Source organism: Somniosus microcephalus, chromosome 20 (assembly GCF_052327205.1).
Source record: "Somniosus microcephalus isolate GS21.2 chromosome 20, FLI_Smic_1.0, whole genome shotgun sequence".
Lineage (NCBI taxonomy): Eukaryota > Metazoa > Chordata > Chondrichthyes > Squaliformes > Somniosidae > Somniosus > Somniosus microcephalus.
This window is the reverse complement of record NC_141006.1, coordinates 27960438-27976187: the sequence shown is the minus strand read 5'-3', so window position 1 is coordinate 27976187 and position 15750 is coordinate 27960438.

Genomic DNA, 15750 nt, shown 5'->3' with positions numbered 1-15750 from the left:
GGTGAAGAGCCTCAGTCGGAAGGTGAACAGCCTCAGTCGGAAGGTGAAGAGCCTCATTCGGAAGGTGAAGAGCTGCAGTCGGAAGGTGAAGAGTCTCAGTCGGAAGGTGAAGAGTCTCAGTCGGAAGGTGAAGAGCCTCAGTCGGAAGGTGAAGAGCTGCAGTCGGAAGGTGAAGAGCCTCAGTCGGAAGGTGAAGAGCATCAGTCGGAAGGTGAAGAGTCTCAGTCAGAAGGTGAAGAGCCTCAGTCGGAAGGTGAAGAGCCTCAGTCGGAAGGTGAAGAGTCTAAGTCGGAAGCTGAAGTGCCACAGTCGGAAGGTGAGGAGCCTCAGTCTGAAGGTGAAGAGCCTCAGTCGGAAAGTGAAGAGCCTCAGTCGGAAGGTGAAGAGCCTCAGTCGGAAGGTGAAGAGCCACAGTCGGAAGGTGAAGAGCCTCAGTCGGAAGGTGAAGATTCTCAGTCGGAAGGTGAAGTGTCTCAGTCGGCAGGTGAAGAGCCTCAGTCGGAAGGTGAAGAGCTGCAGTCGGAAGGTGAAGAGCCTCAGTCGGATGGTGAAGAGCCTCAGTCGGAAGGTGAAGAGCCACAGTCAGATGGTGAAGAGCCTCAGTCGGAAGGTGAAGAGCCTCAGTCGGAAGGTGAAGAGCCTCAGTCGGAAGGTGAGGAGCCACAGTCGGAAGGTGAAGAGCCTCAGTCGGAAGTTGAGGAGCCACAGTCGGAAGGTGAAGAGCCTCAGTCGGAAGGTGAAGAGCTGCAGTTGGAAGGTGAAGAGCCTCAGTCGGAAGGTGAAGAGCTGCAGGCGGAAGGTGAAGAGCCTCAGTCGGTAGGTGAAGAGCCACAGTCGGAAGGTGAAGAGCCTCAGTCGGAAGGTGAGGAGCCTCAGTCGGAAGGTGAAGAGCTACAGTCGGAAGGTGAGGAGCCGCAGTCGGAAGGTGAAGAGCTGCAGTCGGAAGGTGTAGAGCCTTAGTCGGAAGGTGAAGAGCCTCAGTCGGAAGGTGAAGAGATGCAGTCGGAAGGTGAAGAGCTGCAGTCGGAAGGTGAAGAGTCTCAGTTGGAAGGTGAAGAACTACAGTCGGAAGGTGAGGAGCCGCAGTCAGAAGGTGAAGAGCTGCAGTCGGAAGGTGTAGAGCCGTAGTCGGAAGGTGAAGAGCCTCAGTCGGAAGGTGAAGAGTCTCAGTCGGAAGGTGAAGAGCCTCAGTCGGAAGGTGAAGCACTGCAGTTGGAAGGTGAAGAGCCTCAGTCGGAAGGTGAAGAGCCTCAGTCGAAAGGTGAAGAGCGTCAGTCGGAAGGTGAAGAGCCTCAATCTGAAGGTGAAGAGCCTCAGTCGGAAGGTGAAGAGCCTCAGTCGGAAGGTGAAGATTCTCAGTCGGAAGGTGAAGAGTCTCAGTCGGAAGGTGAAGAGCCTCAGTCGGAAGGTGAAGAGCTGCAGTCGGAAAGTGAAGAGCCTCAGTCGGAAGATGAAGAGCCTCAGTCGGAAGGTGATGAGTCTCAGTCGGAAGGTGAAGAGCCTCAGTTGGACGGTGAAGAGCCTCAGTCGGAAGGTGAAGAGTCTCAGTCGGAAGGTGAAGAGTCTCAGTTGGAAGGTGAAGAGCCGCAGTCGGAAGGTGAAGAGCCTCAGTCGGAAGGTGAAGAGTCTCAGTCGGAAGCTGTAGAGCCGCAGTCGGAAGGTGAAGGGCCTCAGTCGGAAGGTGAAGATTCTCAGTCGGAAGGTGAAGAGCCTCAGTCGGAAGGTGAAGAGCCTCAGTCGGAAGGGGAAGAGCTGCAGTCAGAAGGATAGAGCCTCAGCCGCAAGGTGACGAGCCTCAGTCGGAAGGTGAAGAGTCTCAGTCGGAAGGTGTAGAGCCTCAGTCGGAAGGTGATGAGCCTCATTCGGAAGGTGTAGAGCCTCAGTCGGAAGTTGAAGAGCCTCATTCGGAAGGTGAAGAGCTGCAGTCGGAAGGTGAAGAGCCTCAGTCGGAAGGTGAAGAGCTGTAGTCAGAAGGTGTAGAGCCTCAGTCGGAAGGTGAAGAGCTGCAGTCGGAAGGTGAAGAGCCTCAGTCAGAAGGTGAAGAGTCTCAGTCAGAAGGTGAAGAGCCTCAGTCGGAAGGTGAAGAGCCTCAGTCGGAAGGTGAAGAGTCTAAGTCGGAAGCTGAAGAGCCACAGTCGGAAGGTGAAGAGCCTCAGTAGGAAGGTGAGGAGCCTCAGTCGGAAGGTGAAGAGCCTCAGTCGGAAGGTGAAGAGCCTCAGTCGGAAGGTGAAGAGCCACAGTCGGAAGGTGAAGAGCCTCAGTCGGAAGGTGAAGAGCCTCAGTCGGAAGGTGAAGAGCCTCAGTCGGAAGGTGAAGAGCTGCAGTCGGAAGGTGAAGAGCCTCAGTCGGAAGGTGAAGAGCTTCAGTCGGAAGGTGAAGAGCCTCAGTCGGAAGGTGAAGAGCCACAGTCGGAAGGTGAAGAGCCTCAGTCGGAAGGTGAGGAGCCTCAGTCGGAAGGTGAAGAGCTACAGTCGGAAGGTGAGGAGCCGCAGTCGGAAGGTGAAGAGCTGCAGTCGGATGGTGTAGAGCCTTTGTCGGAAGGTGAAGAGCCTCAGTCGGAAGGTGAAGAGATGCAGTCGGAAGGTGAAGAGCCTCAGTCGGAAGGTGAAGCACCACAGTCGGAAGGTGAAGAGCCTCAGTCGGAAGGTGAAGAGCCTCAGTCGGAAGATGAAGATTCTCAGTCGGAAGGTGAAGAGTCTCAGTCGGAAGGTGAAGAGCCTCAGTCGGAAGGTGAAGAGCTGCAGTCGGAAGGTGAAGAGCCTCAGTCAGATGGTGAAGAGCCTCAGTCGGAAGGTGAAGAGCCACAGTCGGAAGGTGAAGAGCCTCAGTCGGAAGGTGAAGAGCCTCAGTCGGAAGGTGAAGAGCCTCAGTCGGAAGGTGAGGAGCCACAGTCGGAAGGTGAAGAGCCTCAGTCGGAAGGTGAGGAGCCACAGTCGGAAGGTGAAGAGCCTCAGTCGGAAGGTGAAGAGCTGCAGTGGGAAGATGAAGAGCCTCAGTCGGAAGGTGAAGAGCTGCAGTCGGAAGGAGAAGAGCCTCAGTCGGAAGGTGAAGAGCCACAGTCGGAAGGTGAAGAGCCTCAGTCGGAAGGTGAGGAGCCTCAGTCGGAAGGTGAAGAGCTACAGTCGGAAGGTGAGGAGCCTTAGTCGGAAGGTGAAGAGCCTCAGTCGGAAGGTGAAGAGATGCAGTCAGAAGGTGAAGAGCCTCAGTCGGAAGGTGAAGAGTCTCAGTCGGAAGGTGAAGAGCCTCAGTCGGAAGGTGAAGCACCACAGTCGGAAGGTGAAGAGCCTCAGTCGGAAGGTGAAGAGCCTCATTCGGAAGGTGAAGAGTCTCAGTCGGTAGGTGAAGAGTCTCAGTCGGAAGGTGAAGAGCTACAGTCGGAAGTTGAGGAGCCACAGTCGGAAGGTGAAGAGCTGCAGTCGGAAGGTGTAGAGCCTTAGTCGGAAGGTGAAGAGCCTCAGTCGGAAGGTGAAGAGTCTCAGTCGGAAGGTGAAGAGCCTCAGTCGGAAGGTGAAGAGTCTCAGTCGGAAGGTGAAGCGTCTCAGTCGGGAGGTGAAGAGCCTCAGTCGAAAGGTGAAGAGCGTCAGTCGGAAGGTGAAGAGCCTCAGTCGGAAGGTGAAGAGCCTCAGTCGAAAGGTGAAGAGCCTCAATCTGAAGGTGAAGAGCCTCAGTCGGAAGGTGAAGAGCCTCAGTCGGAAGGTGAAGATTCTCAGTCGGAAGGTGAAGAGTCTCAGTCGGAAGGTGAAGAGCCTCAGTCGGAAGGTGAAGAGCTGCAGTCGGAAGGTGAAGAGCCTCAGTCGGAAGATGAAGAGCCTCAGTCGGAAGGTGATGAGTCTCAGTCGGAAGGTGAAGAGCCTCAGTTGGACGGTGAAGAGCCTCAGTCGGAAGGTGAAGAGTCTCAGTCGGAAGGTGAAGAGTCTCAGTTGGAAGGTGAAGAGCCGCAGTCGGAAGGTGAAGAGCCTCAGTCGGAAGGTGAAGAGTCTCAGTCGGAAGGTGAAGAGCCGCAGTCGGAAGGTGAAGAGCCTCAGTCGGAGGGTGAAGAGCCTCAGTCGGAAGGTGAAGATTCTCAGTCGGAAGGTGAAGAGCCTCAGTCGGAAGGTGAAGAGCCTCAGTCGGAAGGTGAAGAGCTGCAGTCGGAAGGTGAAGAGCCTCAGTCGGAAGGGGAAGAGCTGCAATCAGAAGGATAGAGCCTCAGCCGGAAGGTGACGAGCCTCAGTCGGAAGGTGAAGAGTCTCAGTCGGAAGGTGTAGAGCCTCAGTCGGAAGATGATGAGCCTCAGTCGGAAGGTGTAGATCCTCAGTCGGAAGTTGAAGAGCCTCATTCGGAAGGTGAAGAGCTGCAGTCGGAAGGTGAAGAGCTGCAGTCGGAACGTGAAGAGCCTCAGTCGGAAGGTGAAGAGCCTCAGTCGGCAGGTGAAGAGCCTCAGTCGGAAGGTGAAGAGCCTCATTCGGAAGGTGAAGAGCTGCAGTCGGAAGGTGAAGAGCCACAGTCGGAAGGTGAAGAGCCTCAGTCGGAAGGTGAAGAGCCTCAGTCGGAAGATGAAGAGCCTCAGTCAGAAGGTGAAGAGCTGCAGTCGGAAGGTGAAGAGCCTCAGTCGGAAGGTGAAGAGCTTCAGTCGGAAGGTGATGAGCCTCAGTCGGAAGGTGAAGAGCCACTGTCGGAAGGTGAAGAGCCTCAGTCGGATGGTGAGGAGCCTCAGTCGGAAGGTGAAGAGCTACAGTCGGAAGGTGAGGAGCCGCAGTCGGAAGGTGAAGAGCTGCAGTCGGAAGGTGTAGAGCCTTTGTCGGAAGGTGAAGAGCCTCAGTCGGAAGGTGAAGAGATGCAGTCGGAAGGTGAAGAGCCTCAGTCGGAAGGTGAAGAGTCTCAGTCGGAAGGTGAAGAGCCTCAGTCGGAAGGTGAAGCACCACAGTCGGAAGGTGAAGAGCCTCAGTAGGAAGGTGAAGAGCCTCAGTCGGAAGGTGAAGATTCTCAGTCGGAAGGTGAAGAGTCTCAGTCGGAAGGTGAAGAGCCTCAGTCGGAAGGTGAAGAGCTGCAGTCGGAAGGTGAAGAGCCTCAGTCGGATGGTGAAGAGCCTCAGTCGGAAGGTGAAGAGCCACAGTCGGAAGGTGAAGAGCCTCAGTCGGAAGGTGAAGAGCCTCAGTCGGAAGGTGAAGAGCCTCAGTCGGAAGGTGAGGAGCCACAGTCGGAAGGTGAAGAGCCTCAGTCGGAAGGTGAGGAGCCACAGTCGGAAGGTGAAGAGCCTCAGTCGGAAGGTGAAGAGCTGCAGTCGGAAGATGAAGATCCTCAGTCGGAAGGTGAAGAGCTGCAGTCGTAAGGTGAAGAGCCTCAGTCGGAAGGTGAAGAGCCACAGTCGGAAGGTGAAGAGCCTCAGTCGGAAGGTGAGGAGCCTCAGTCGGAAGGTGAAGAGCTACAGTCGGAAGGTGAGGAGCCGCAGTCGGAAGGTGAAGAGCTGCAGTCGGAAGATGTAGAGCCTTAGTCGGAAGGCGAAGAGCCTCAGTCGGAAGGTGAAGAGATGCAGTCAGAAGGTGAAGAGCCTCAGTCGGAAGGTGAAGAGTCTCAGTCGGAAGGTGAAGAGCCTCAGTCGGAAGGTGAAGCACCACAGTCGGAAGGTGAAGAGCCTCAGTCGGAAGGTGAAGAGCCTCAGTCGGAAGGTGAAGAGTCTCAGTCGGAAGGTGAAGAGCTACAGTCGGAAGGTGAGGAGCCGCAGTCGGAAGGTGAAGAGCTGCAGTCGGACGGTGTAGAGCCTTAGTCGGAAGGTGAAGAGCCTCAGTCGGAAGGTGAAGAGTCTCAGTCGGAAGGTGAAGAGCCTCAGTCGGAAGGTGAAGAGTCTCAGTCGGAAGGTGAAGAGTCTCAGTCGGAAGGTGAAGAGCCTCAGTCGAAAGGTGAAGAGCGTCAGTCGGAAGGTGAAGAGCCTCAGTCGGAAGGTGAAGAGCCTCAGTCGAAAGGTGAAGATCCTCAATCTGAAGGTGAAGAGCCTCAGTCGGAAGGTGAAGAGCCTCAGTCGGAAGGTGAAGATTCTCAGTCGGAAGGTGAAGAGTCTCAGTCGGAGGGTGAAGAGCCTCAGTCGGAAGGTGAAGAGCTGCAGTCGGAAGGTGAAGAGCCTCAGTCGGAAGGTGAAGAGCCTCAGTTGGACGGTGAAGAGCCTCAGTCGGAAGGTGAAGAGTCTCAGTCGGAAGGTGAAGAGTCTCAGTTCGAAGGTGAAGAGCCGCAGTCGGAAGGTGAAGAGCCTCAGTCGGAAGGTGAAGAGTCTCAGTCGGAAGGTGAAGAGCCGCAGTCGGAAGGTGAAGAGCCTCAGTCGGAGGGTGAAGAGACTCAGTCGGAAGGTGAAGATTCTCAGTCGGAAGGTGAAGAGCCTCAGTCGGAAGGTGAAGAGCCTCAGTCGGAAGGTGAAGAGCCTCAGTCGGAAGGTGAGGAGCCACAGTCGGAAGGTGAAGAGCCTCAGTCGGAAGGTGAGGAGCCACAGTCGGAAGGTGAAGAGCCACTGTCGGAAGGTGTAGAGCCTTTGTTGGAAGGTGAAGAGCCTCAGTCGGAAGGTGAAGAGATGCAGTCGGAAGGTGAAGAGCCTCAGTCGGAAGGTGAAGAGTCTCAGTCGGAAGGTGAAGAGCCTCAGTCGGAAGGTGAAGCACCACAGTCGGAAGGTGAAGAGCCTCAGTAGGAAGGTGAAGAGCCTCAGTCGGAAGGTGAAGATTCTCAGTCGGAAGGTGAAGAGTCTCAGTCGGAAGGTGAAGAGCCTCAGTCGGAAGGTGAAGAGCTGCAGTCGGAAGGTGAAGAGCCTCAGTCGGATGGTGAAGAGCCTCAGTCGGAAGGTGAAGCACCACAGTCGGAAGGTGAAGAGCCTCAGTCGGAAGGTGAAGAGCCTCAGTCGGAAGGTGAAGAGTCTCAGTCGGAAGGTGAAGAGCTACAGTCGGAAGGTGAGGAGCCGCAGTCGGAAGGTGAAGAGCTGCAGTCGGACGGTGTAGAGCCTTAGTCGGAAGGTGAAGAGCCTCAGTCGGAAGGTGAAGAGTCTCAGTCGGAAGGTGAAGAGCCTCAGTCGGAAGGTGAAGAGTCTCAGTCGGAAGGTGAAGAGTCTCAGTCGGAAGGTGAAGAGCCTCAGTCGAAAGGTGAAGAGCGTCAGTCGGAAGGTGAAGAGCCTCAGTCGGAAGGTGAAGAGCCTCAGTCGAAAGGTGAAGAGCCTCAATCTGAAGGTGAAGAGCCTCAGTCGGAAGGTGAAGAGCCTCAGTCGGAAGGTGAAGATTCTCAGTCGGAAGGTGAAGAGTCTCAGTCGGAGGGTGAAGAGCCTCAGTCGGAAGGTGAAGAGCTGCAGTCGGAAGGTGAAGAGCCTCAGTCGGAAGGTGAAGAGCCTCAGTTGGACGGTGAAGAGCCTCAGTCGGAAGGTGAAGAGTCTCAGTCGGAAGGTGAAGAGTCTCAGTTCGAAGGTGAAGAGCCGCAGTCGGAAGGTGAAGAGCCTCAGTCGGAAGGTGAAGAGTCTCAGTCGGAAGGTGAAGAGCCGCAGTCGGAAGGTGAAGAGCCTCAGTCGGAGGGTGAAGAGACTCAGTCGGAAGGTGAAGATTCTCAGTCGGAAGGTGAAGAGCCTCAGTCGGAAGGTGAAGAGCCTCAGTCGGAAGGTGAAGAGCCTCAGTCGGAAGGTGAGGAGCCACAGTCGGAAGGTGAAGAGCCTCAGTCGGAAGGTGAGGAGCCACAGTCGGAAGGTGAAGAGCCACTGTCGGAAGGTGTAGAGCCTTTGTCGGAAGGTGAAGAGCCTCAGTCGGAAGGTGAAGAGATGCAGTCGGAAGGTGAAGAGCCTCAGTCGGAAGGTGAAGAGTCTCAGTCGGAAGGTGAAGAGCCTCAGTCGGAAGGTGAAGCACCACAGTCGGAAGGTGAAGAGCCTCAGTAGGAAGGTGAAGAGCCTCAGTCGGAAGGTGAAGATTCTCAGTCGGAAGGTGAAGAGTCTCAGTCGGAAGGTGAAGAGCCTCAGTCGGAAGGTGAAGAGCTGCAGTCGGAAGGTGAAGAGCCTCAGTCGGATGGTGAAGAGCCTCAGTCGGAAGGTGAAGAGCCACAGTCGGAAGGTGAAGAGCCTCAGTCGGAAGGTGAAGAGCCTCAGTCGGAAGGTGAAGAGCCTCAGTCGGAAGGTGAGGAGCCGCAGTCGGAAGGTGCAGAGCCTCAGTCGGAAGGTGTGGAGCCACAGTCGGAAGGTGAAGAGCCTCAGTCGGAAGGTGAAGAGCTGCAGTCGGAAGATGAAGAGCCTCAGTCGGAAGGTGAAGAGCTGCAGTCGTAAGGTGAAGAGCCTCAGTCGGAAGGTGAAGAGCCACAGTCGGAAGGTGAAGAGCCTCAGTCGGAAGGTGAGGAGCCTCAGTCGGAAGGTGAAGAGCTACAGTCGGAAGGTGAGGAGCCGCAGTCGGAAGGTGAAGAGCTGCAGTCGGAAGATGTAGAGCCTTAGTCGGAAGGCGAAGAGCCTCAGTCGGAAGGTGAAGAGATGCAGTCAGAAGGTGAAGAGCCTCAGTCAGAAGGTGAAGAGTCTCAGTCGGAAGGTGAAGAGCCTCAGTCGGAAGGTGAAGCACCACAGTCGGAAGGTGAAGAGCCTCAGTCGGAAGGTGAAGAGCCTCAGTCGGAAGGTGAAGAGTCTCAGTCGGAAGGTGAAGAGCCTCAGTGGGACGGTGAAGAGCTTCAGTCGGAAGGTGAAGAGTCTCAGTCGGAAGGTGAAGAGTCTCAGTTGGAAGGTGAAGAGCCGCAGTCGGAAGGTGAAGAGCCTCAGTCGGAAGGTGAAGAGTCTCAGTCGGAAGGTGAAGAGCCGCAGTCGGAAGGTGAAAAGCCTCAGTCGGAGGCTGAAGAGCCTCAGTCGGAAGGTGAAGATTCTCAGTCAGAAGGTGAAGAGCCTCAGTCGGAGGGTGAAGAGCCTCAGTCGGAAGGTGAAGAGCTGCAGTCGGAAGGTGAAGAGCCTCAGTCGGAAGGGAAAGAGCTGCAGTCAGAAGGATAGAGCCTCAGCCGGAACGTGACGAGCCTCAGTCGGAAGGTGAAGAGTCTCAGTCGGAAGGTGTAGAGCCTCAGTCGGAAGGTGATGAGCCTCAGTCGGAAGGTGCAGAGCCTCAGTCGGAAGTTGAAGAGCCTCATTCGGAAGGTGAAGAGCTGCAGTCGGAAGGTGAAGAGCTGCAGTCGGAACGTGAAGAGCCTCAGTCGGAAGGTGAAGAGCCTCAGTCGGAAGGTGAACAGCCTCAGTCGGAAGGTGAAGAGCCTCATTCGGAAGGTGAAGAGCTGCAGTCGGAAGGTGAAGAGTCTCAGTCGGAAGGTGAAGAGTCTCAGTCGGAAGGTGAAGAGCCTCAGTCGGAAGGTGAAGAGCTGCGGTCGGAAGGTGAAGAGCCTCAGTCGGAAGGTGAAGAGCATCAGTCGGAAGGTGAAGAGTCTCAGTCAGAAGGTGAAGAGCCTCAGTCGGAAGGTGAAGAGCCTCAGTCGGAAGGTGAAGAGTCTAAGTCGGAAGCTGAAGTGCCACAGTCGGAAGGTGAGGAGCCTCAGTCTGAAGGTGAAGAGCCTCAGTCGGAAAGTGAAGAGCCTCAGTCGGAAGGTGAAGAGCCTCAGTCGGAAGGTGAAGAGCCACAGTCGGAAGGTGAAGAGCCTCAGTCGGAAGGTGAAGATTCTCAGTCGGAAGGTGAAGTGTCTCAGTCGGCAGGTGAAGAGCCTCAGTCGGAAGGTGAAGAGCTGCAGTCGGAAGGTGAAGAGCCTCAGTCGGATGGTGAAGAGCCTCAGTCGGAAGGTGAAGAGCCACAGTCAGATGGTGAAGAGCCTCAGTCGGAAGGTGAAGAGCCTCAGTCGGAAGGTGAAGAGCCTCAGTCGGAAGGTGAGGAGCCACAGTCGGAAGGTGAAGAGCCTCAGTCGGAAGTTGAGGAGCCACAGTCGGAAGGTGAAGAGCCTCAGTCGGAAGTGAAGAGCTGCAGTTGGAAGGTGAAGAGCCTCAGTCGAAAGGTGAAGAGCTGCAGGCGGAAGGTGAAGAGCCTCAGTCGGTAGGTGAAGAGCCACAGTCGGAAGGTGAAGAGCCTCAGTCGGAAGGTGAGGAGCCTCAGTCGGAAGGTGAAGAGCTACAGTCGGAAGGTGAGGAGCCTTAGTCGGAAGGTGAAGAGCCTCAGTCGGAAGGTGAAGAGATGCAGTCAGAAGGTGAAGAGCCTCAGTCGGAAGGTGAAGAGTCTCAGTCGGAAGGTGAAGAGCCTCAGTCGGAAGGTGAAGCACCACAGTCGGAAGGTGAAGAGCCTCAGTCGGAAGGTGAAGAGCCTCATTCGGAAGGTGAAGAGTCTCAGTCGGTAGGTGAAGAGTCTCAGTCGGAAGGTGAAGAGCTACAGTCGGAAGTTGAGGAGCCACAGTCGGAAGGTGAAGAGCTGCAGTCGGAAGGTGTAGAGCCTTAGTCGGAAGGTGAAGAGCCTCAGTCGGAAGGTGAAGAGTCTCAGTCGGAAGGTGAAGAGCCTCAGTCGGAAGGTGAAGAGTCTCAGTCGGAAGGTGAAGCGTCTCAGTCGGGAGGTGAAGAGCCTCAGTCGAAAGGTGAAGAGCGTCAGTCGGAAGGTGAAGAGCCTCAGTCGGAAGGTGAAGAGCCTCAGTCGAAAGGTGAAGAGCCTCAATCTGAAGGTGAAGAGCCTCAGTCGGAAGGTGAAGAGCCTCAGTCGGAAGGTGAAGATTCTCAGTCGGAAGGTGAAGAGTCTCAGTCGGAAGGTGAAGAGCCTCAGTCGGAAGGTGAAGAGCTGCAGTCGGAAGGTGAAGAGCCTCAGTCGGAAGATGAAGAGCCTCAGTCGGAAGGTGATGAGTCTCAGTCGGAAGGTGAAGAGCCTCAGTTGGACGGTGAAGAGCCTCAGTCGGAAGGTGAAGAGTCTCAGTCGGAAGGTGAAGAGTCTCAGTTGGAAGGTGAAGAGCCGCAGTCGGAAGGTGAAGAGCCTCAGTCGGAAGGTGAAGAGTCTCAGTCGGAAGGTGAAGAGCCGCAGTCGGAAGGTGAAGAGCCTCAGTCGGAGGGTGAAGAGCCTCAGTCGGAAGGTGAAGATTCTCAGTCGGAAGGTGAAGAGCCTCAGTCGGAAGGTGAAGAGCCTCAGTCGGAAGGTGAAGAGCTGCAGTCGGAAGGTGAAGAGCCTCAGTCGGAAGGGGAAGAGCTGCAATCAGAAGGATAGAGCCTCAGCCGGAAGGTGACGAGCCTCAGTCGGAAGGTGAAGAGTCTCAGTCGGAAGGTGTAGAGCCTCAGTCGGAAGATGATGAGCCTCAGTCGGAAGGTGTAGAGCCTCAGTCGGAAGTTGAAGAGCCTCATTCGGAAGGTGAAGAGCTGCAGTCGGAAGGTGAAGAGCTGCAGTCGGAACGTGAAGAGCCTCAGTCGGAAGGTGAAGAGCCTCAGTCGGCAGGTGAAGAGCCTCAGTCGGAAGGTGAAGAGCCTCATTCGGAAGGTGAAGAGCTGCAGTCGGAAGGTGAAGAGCCACAGTCGGAAGGTGAAGAGCCTCAGTCGGAAGGTGAAGAGCCTCAGTCGGAAGATGAAGAGCCTCAGTCAGAAGGTGAAGAGCTGCAGTCGGAAGGTGAAGAGCCTCAGTCGGAAGGTGAAGAGCTTCAGTCGGAAGGTGATGAGCCTCAGTCGGAAGGTGAAGAGCCACTGTCGGAAGGTGAAGAGCCTCAGTCGGATGGTGAGGAGCCTCAGTCGGAAGGTGAAGAGCTACAGTCGGAAGGTGAGGAGCCGCAGTCGGAAGGTGAAGAGCTGCAGTCGGAAGGTGTAGAGCCTTTGTCGGAAGGTGAAGAGCCTCAGTCGGAAGGTGAAGAGATGCAGTCGGAAGGTGAAGAGCCTCAGTCGGAAGGTGAAGAGTCTCAGTCGGAAGGTGAAGAGCCTCAGTCGGAAGGTGAAGCACCACAGTCGGAAGGTGAAGAGCCTCAGTAGGAAGGTGAAGAGCCTCAGTCGGAAGGTGAAGATTCTCAGTCGGAAGGTGAAGAGTCTCAGTCGGAAGGTGAAGAGCCTCAGTCGGAAGGTGAAGAGCTGCAGTCGGAAGGTGAAGAGCCTCAGTCGGATGGTGAAGAGCCTCAGTCGGAAGGTGAAGAGCCACAGTCGGAAGGTGAAGAGCCTCAGTCGGAAGGTGAAGAGCCTCAGTCGGAAGGTGAAGAGCCTCAGTCGGAAGGTGAGGAGCCACAGTCGGAAGGTGAAGAGCCTCAGTCGGAAGGTGAGGAGCCACAGTCGGAAGGTGAAGAGCCTCAGTCGGAAGGTGAAGAGCTGCAGTCGGAAGATGAAGATCCTCAGTCGGAAGGTGAAGAGCTGCAGTCGTAAGGTGAAGAGCCTCAGTCGGAAGGTGAAGAGCCACAGTCGGAAGGTGAAGAGCCTCAGTCGGAAGGTGAGGAGCCTCAGTCGGAAGGTGAAGAGCTACAGTCGGAAGGTGAGGAGCCGCAGTCGGAAGGTGAAGAGCTGCAGTCGGAAGATGTAGAGCCTTAGTCGGAAGGCGAAGAGCCTCAGTCGGAAGGTGAAGAGATGCAGTCAGAAGGTGAAGAGCCTCAGTCGGAAGGTGAAGAGTCTCAGTCGGAAGGTGAAGAGCCTCAGTCGGAAGGTGAAGCACCACAGTCGGAAGGTGAAGAGCCTCAGTCGGAAGGTGAAGAGCCTCAGTCGGAAGGTGAAGAGTCTCAGTCGGAAGGTGAAGAGCTACAGTCGGAAGGTGAGGAGCCGCAGTCGGAAGGTGAAGAGCTGCAGTCGGACGGTGTAGAGCCTTAGTCGGAAGGTGAAGAGCCTCAGTCGGAAGGTGAAGAGTCTCAGTCGGAAGGTGAAGAGCCTCAGTCGGAAGGTGAAGAGTCTCAGTCGGAAGGTGAAGAGTCTCAGTCGGAAGGTGAAGAGCCTCAGTCGAAAGGTGAAGAGCGTCAGTCGGAAGGTGAAGAGCCTCAGTCGGAAGGTGAAGAGCCTCAGTCGAAAGGTGAAGATCCTCAATCTGAAGGTGAAGAGCCTCAGTCGGAAGGTGAAGAGCCTCAGTCGGAAGGTGAAGATTCTCAGTCGGAAGGTGAAGAGTCTCAGTCGGAGGGTGAAGAGCCTCAGTCGGAAGGTGAAGAGCTGCAGTCGGAAGGTGAAGAGCCTCAGTCGGAAGGTGAAGAGCCTCAGTTGGACGGTGAAGAGCCTCAGTCGGAAGGTGAAGAGTCTCAGTCGGAAGGTGAAGAGTCTCAGTTCGAAGGTGAAGAGCCGCAGTCGGAAGGTGAAGAGCCTCAGTCGGAAGGTGAAGAGTCTCAGTCGGAAGGTGAAGAGCCGCAGTCGGAAGGTGAAGAGCCTCAGTCGGAGGGTGAAGAGACTCAGTCGGAAGGTGAAGATTCTCAGTCGGAAGGTGAAGAGCCTCAGTCGGAAGGTGAAGAGCCTCAGTCGGAAGGTGAAGAGCCTCAGTCGGAAGGTGAGGAGCCACAGTCGGAAGGTGAAGAGCCTCAGTCGGAAGGTGAGGAGCCACAGTCGGAAGGTGAAGAGCCACTGTCGGAAGGTGTAGAGCCTTTGTTGGAAGGTGAAGAGCCTCAGTCGGAAGGTGAAGAGATGCAGTCGGAAGGTGAAGAGCCTCAGTCGGAAGGTGAAGAGTCTCAGTCGGAAGGTGAAGAGCCTCAGTCGGAAGGTGAAGCACCACAGTCGGAAGGTGAAGAGCCTCAGTAGGAAGGTGAAGAGCCTCAGTCGGAAGGTGAAGATTCTCAGTCGGAAGGTGAAGAGTCTCAGTCGGAAGGTGAAGAGCCTCAGTCGGAAGGTGAAGAGCTGCAGTCGGAAGGTGAAGAGCCTCAGTCGGATGGTGAAGAGCCTCAGTCGGAAGGTGAAGCACCACAGTCGGAAGGTGAAGAGCCTCAGTCGGAAGGTGAAGAGCCTCAGTCGGAAGGTGAAGAGTCTCAGTCGGAAGGTGAAGAGCTACAGTCGGAAGGTGAGGAGCCGCAGTCGGAAGGTGAAGAGCTGCAGTCGGACGGTGTAGAGCCTTAGTCGGAAGGTGAAGAGCCTCAGTCGGAAGGTGAAGAGTCTCAGTCGGAAGGTGAAGAGCCTCAGTCGGAAGGTGAAGAGTCTCAGTCGGAAGGTGAAGAGTCTCAGTCGGAAGGTGAAGAGCCTCAGTCGAAAGGTGAAGAGCGTCAGTCGGAAGGTGAAGAGCCTCAGTCGGAAGGTGAAGAGCCTCAGTCGAAAGGTGAAGAGCCTCAATCTGAAGGTGAAGAGCCTCAGTCGGAAGGTGAAGAGCCTCAGTCGGAAGGTGAAGATTCTCAGTCGGAAGGTGAAGAGTCTCAGTCGGAGGGTGAAGAGCCTCAGTCGGAAGGTGAAGAGCTGCAGTCGGAAGGTGAAGAGCCTCAGTCGGAAGGTGAAGAGCCTCAGTTGGACGGTGAAGAGCCTCAGTCGGAAGGTGAAGAGTCTCAGTCGGAAGGTGAAGAGTCTCAGTTCGAAGGTGAAGAGCCGCAGTCGGAAGGTGAAGAGCCTCAGTCGGAAGGTGAAGAGTCTCAGTCGGAAGGTGAAGAGCCGCAGTCGGAAGGTGAAGAGCCTCAGTCGGAGGGTGAAGAGACTCAGTCGGAAGGTGAAGATTCTCAGTCGGAAGGTGAAGAGCCTCAGTCGGAAGGTGAAGAGCCTCAGTCGGAAGGTGAAGAGCCTCAGTCGGAAGGTGAGGAGCCACAGTCGGAAGGTGAAGAGCCTCAGTCGGAAGGTGAGGAGCCACAGTCGGAAGGTGAAGAGCCACTGTCGGAAGGTGTAGAGCCTTTGTCGGAAGGTGAAGAGCCTCAGTCGGAAGGTGAAGAGATGCAGTCGGAAGGTGAAGAGCCTCAGTCGGAAGGTGAAGAGTCTCAGTCGGAAGGTGAAGAGCCTCAGTCGGAAGGTGAAGCACCACAGTCGGAAGGTGAAGAGCCTCAGTAGGAAGGTGAAGAGCCTCAGTCGGAAGGTGAAGATTCTCAGTCGGAAGGTGAAGAGTCTCAGTCGGAAGGTGAAGAGCCTCAGTCGGAAGGTGAAGAGCTGCAGTCGGAAGGTGAAGAGCCTCAGTCGGATGGTGAAGAGCCTCAGTCGGAAGGTGAAGAGCCACAGTCGGAAGGTGAAGAGCCTCAGTCGGAAGGTGAAGAGCCTCAGTCGGAAGGTGAAGAGCCTCAGTCGGAAGGTGAGGAGCCGCAGTCGGAAGGTGCAGAGCCTCAGTCGGAAGGTGTGGAGCCACAGTCGGAAGGTGAAGAGCCTCAGTCGGAAGGTGAAGAGCTGCAGTCGGAAGATGAAGAGCCTCAGTCGGAAGGTGAAGAGCTGCAGTCGTAAGGTGAAGAGCCTCAGTCGGAAGGTGAAGAGCCACAGTCGGAAGGTGAAGAGCCTCAGTCGGAAGGTGAGGAGCCTCAGTCGGAAGGTGAAGAGCTACAGTCGGAAGGTGAGGAGCCGCAGTCGGAAGGTGAAGAGCTGCAGTCGGAAGATGTAGAGCCTTAGTCGGAAGGCGAAGAGCCTCAGTCGGAAGGTGAAGAGATGCAGTCAGAAGGTGAAGAGCCTCAGTCAGAAGGTGAAGAGTCTCAGTCGGAAGGTGAAGAGCCTCAGTCGGAAGGTGAAGCACCACAGTCGGAAGGTGAAGAGCCTCAGTCGGAAGGTGAAGAGCCTCAGTCGGAAGGTGAAGAGTCTCAGTCGGAAGGTGAAGAGCCTCAGTGGGACGGTGAAGAGCTTCAGTCGGAAGGTGAAGAGTCTCAGTCGGAAGGTGAAGAGTCTCAGTTGGAAGGTGAAGAGCCGCAGTCGGAAGGTGAAGAGCCTCAGTCGGAAGGTGAAGAGTCTCAGTCGGAAGGTGAAGAGCCGCAGTCGGAAGGTGAAAAGCCTCAGTCGGAGGCTGAAGAGCCTCAGTCGGAAGGTGA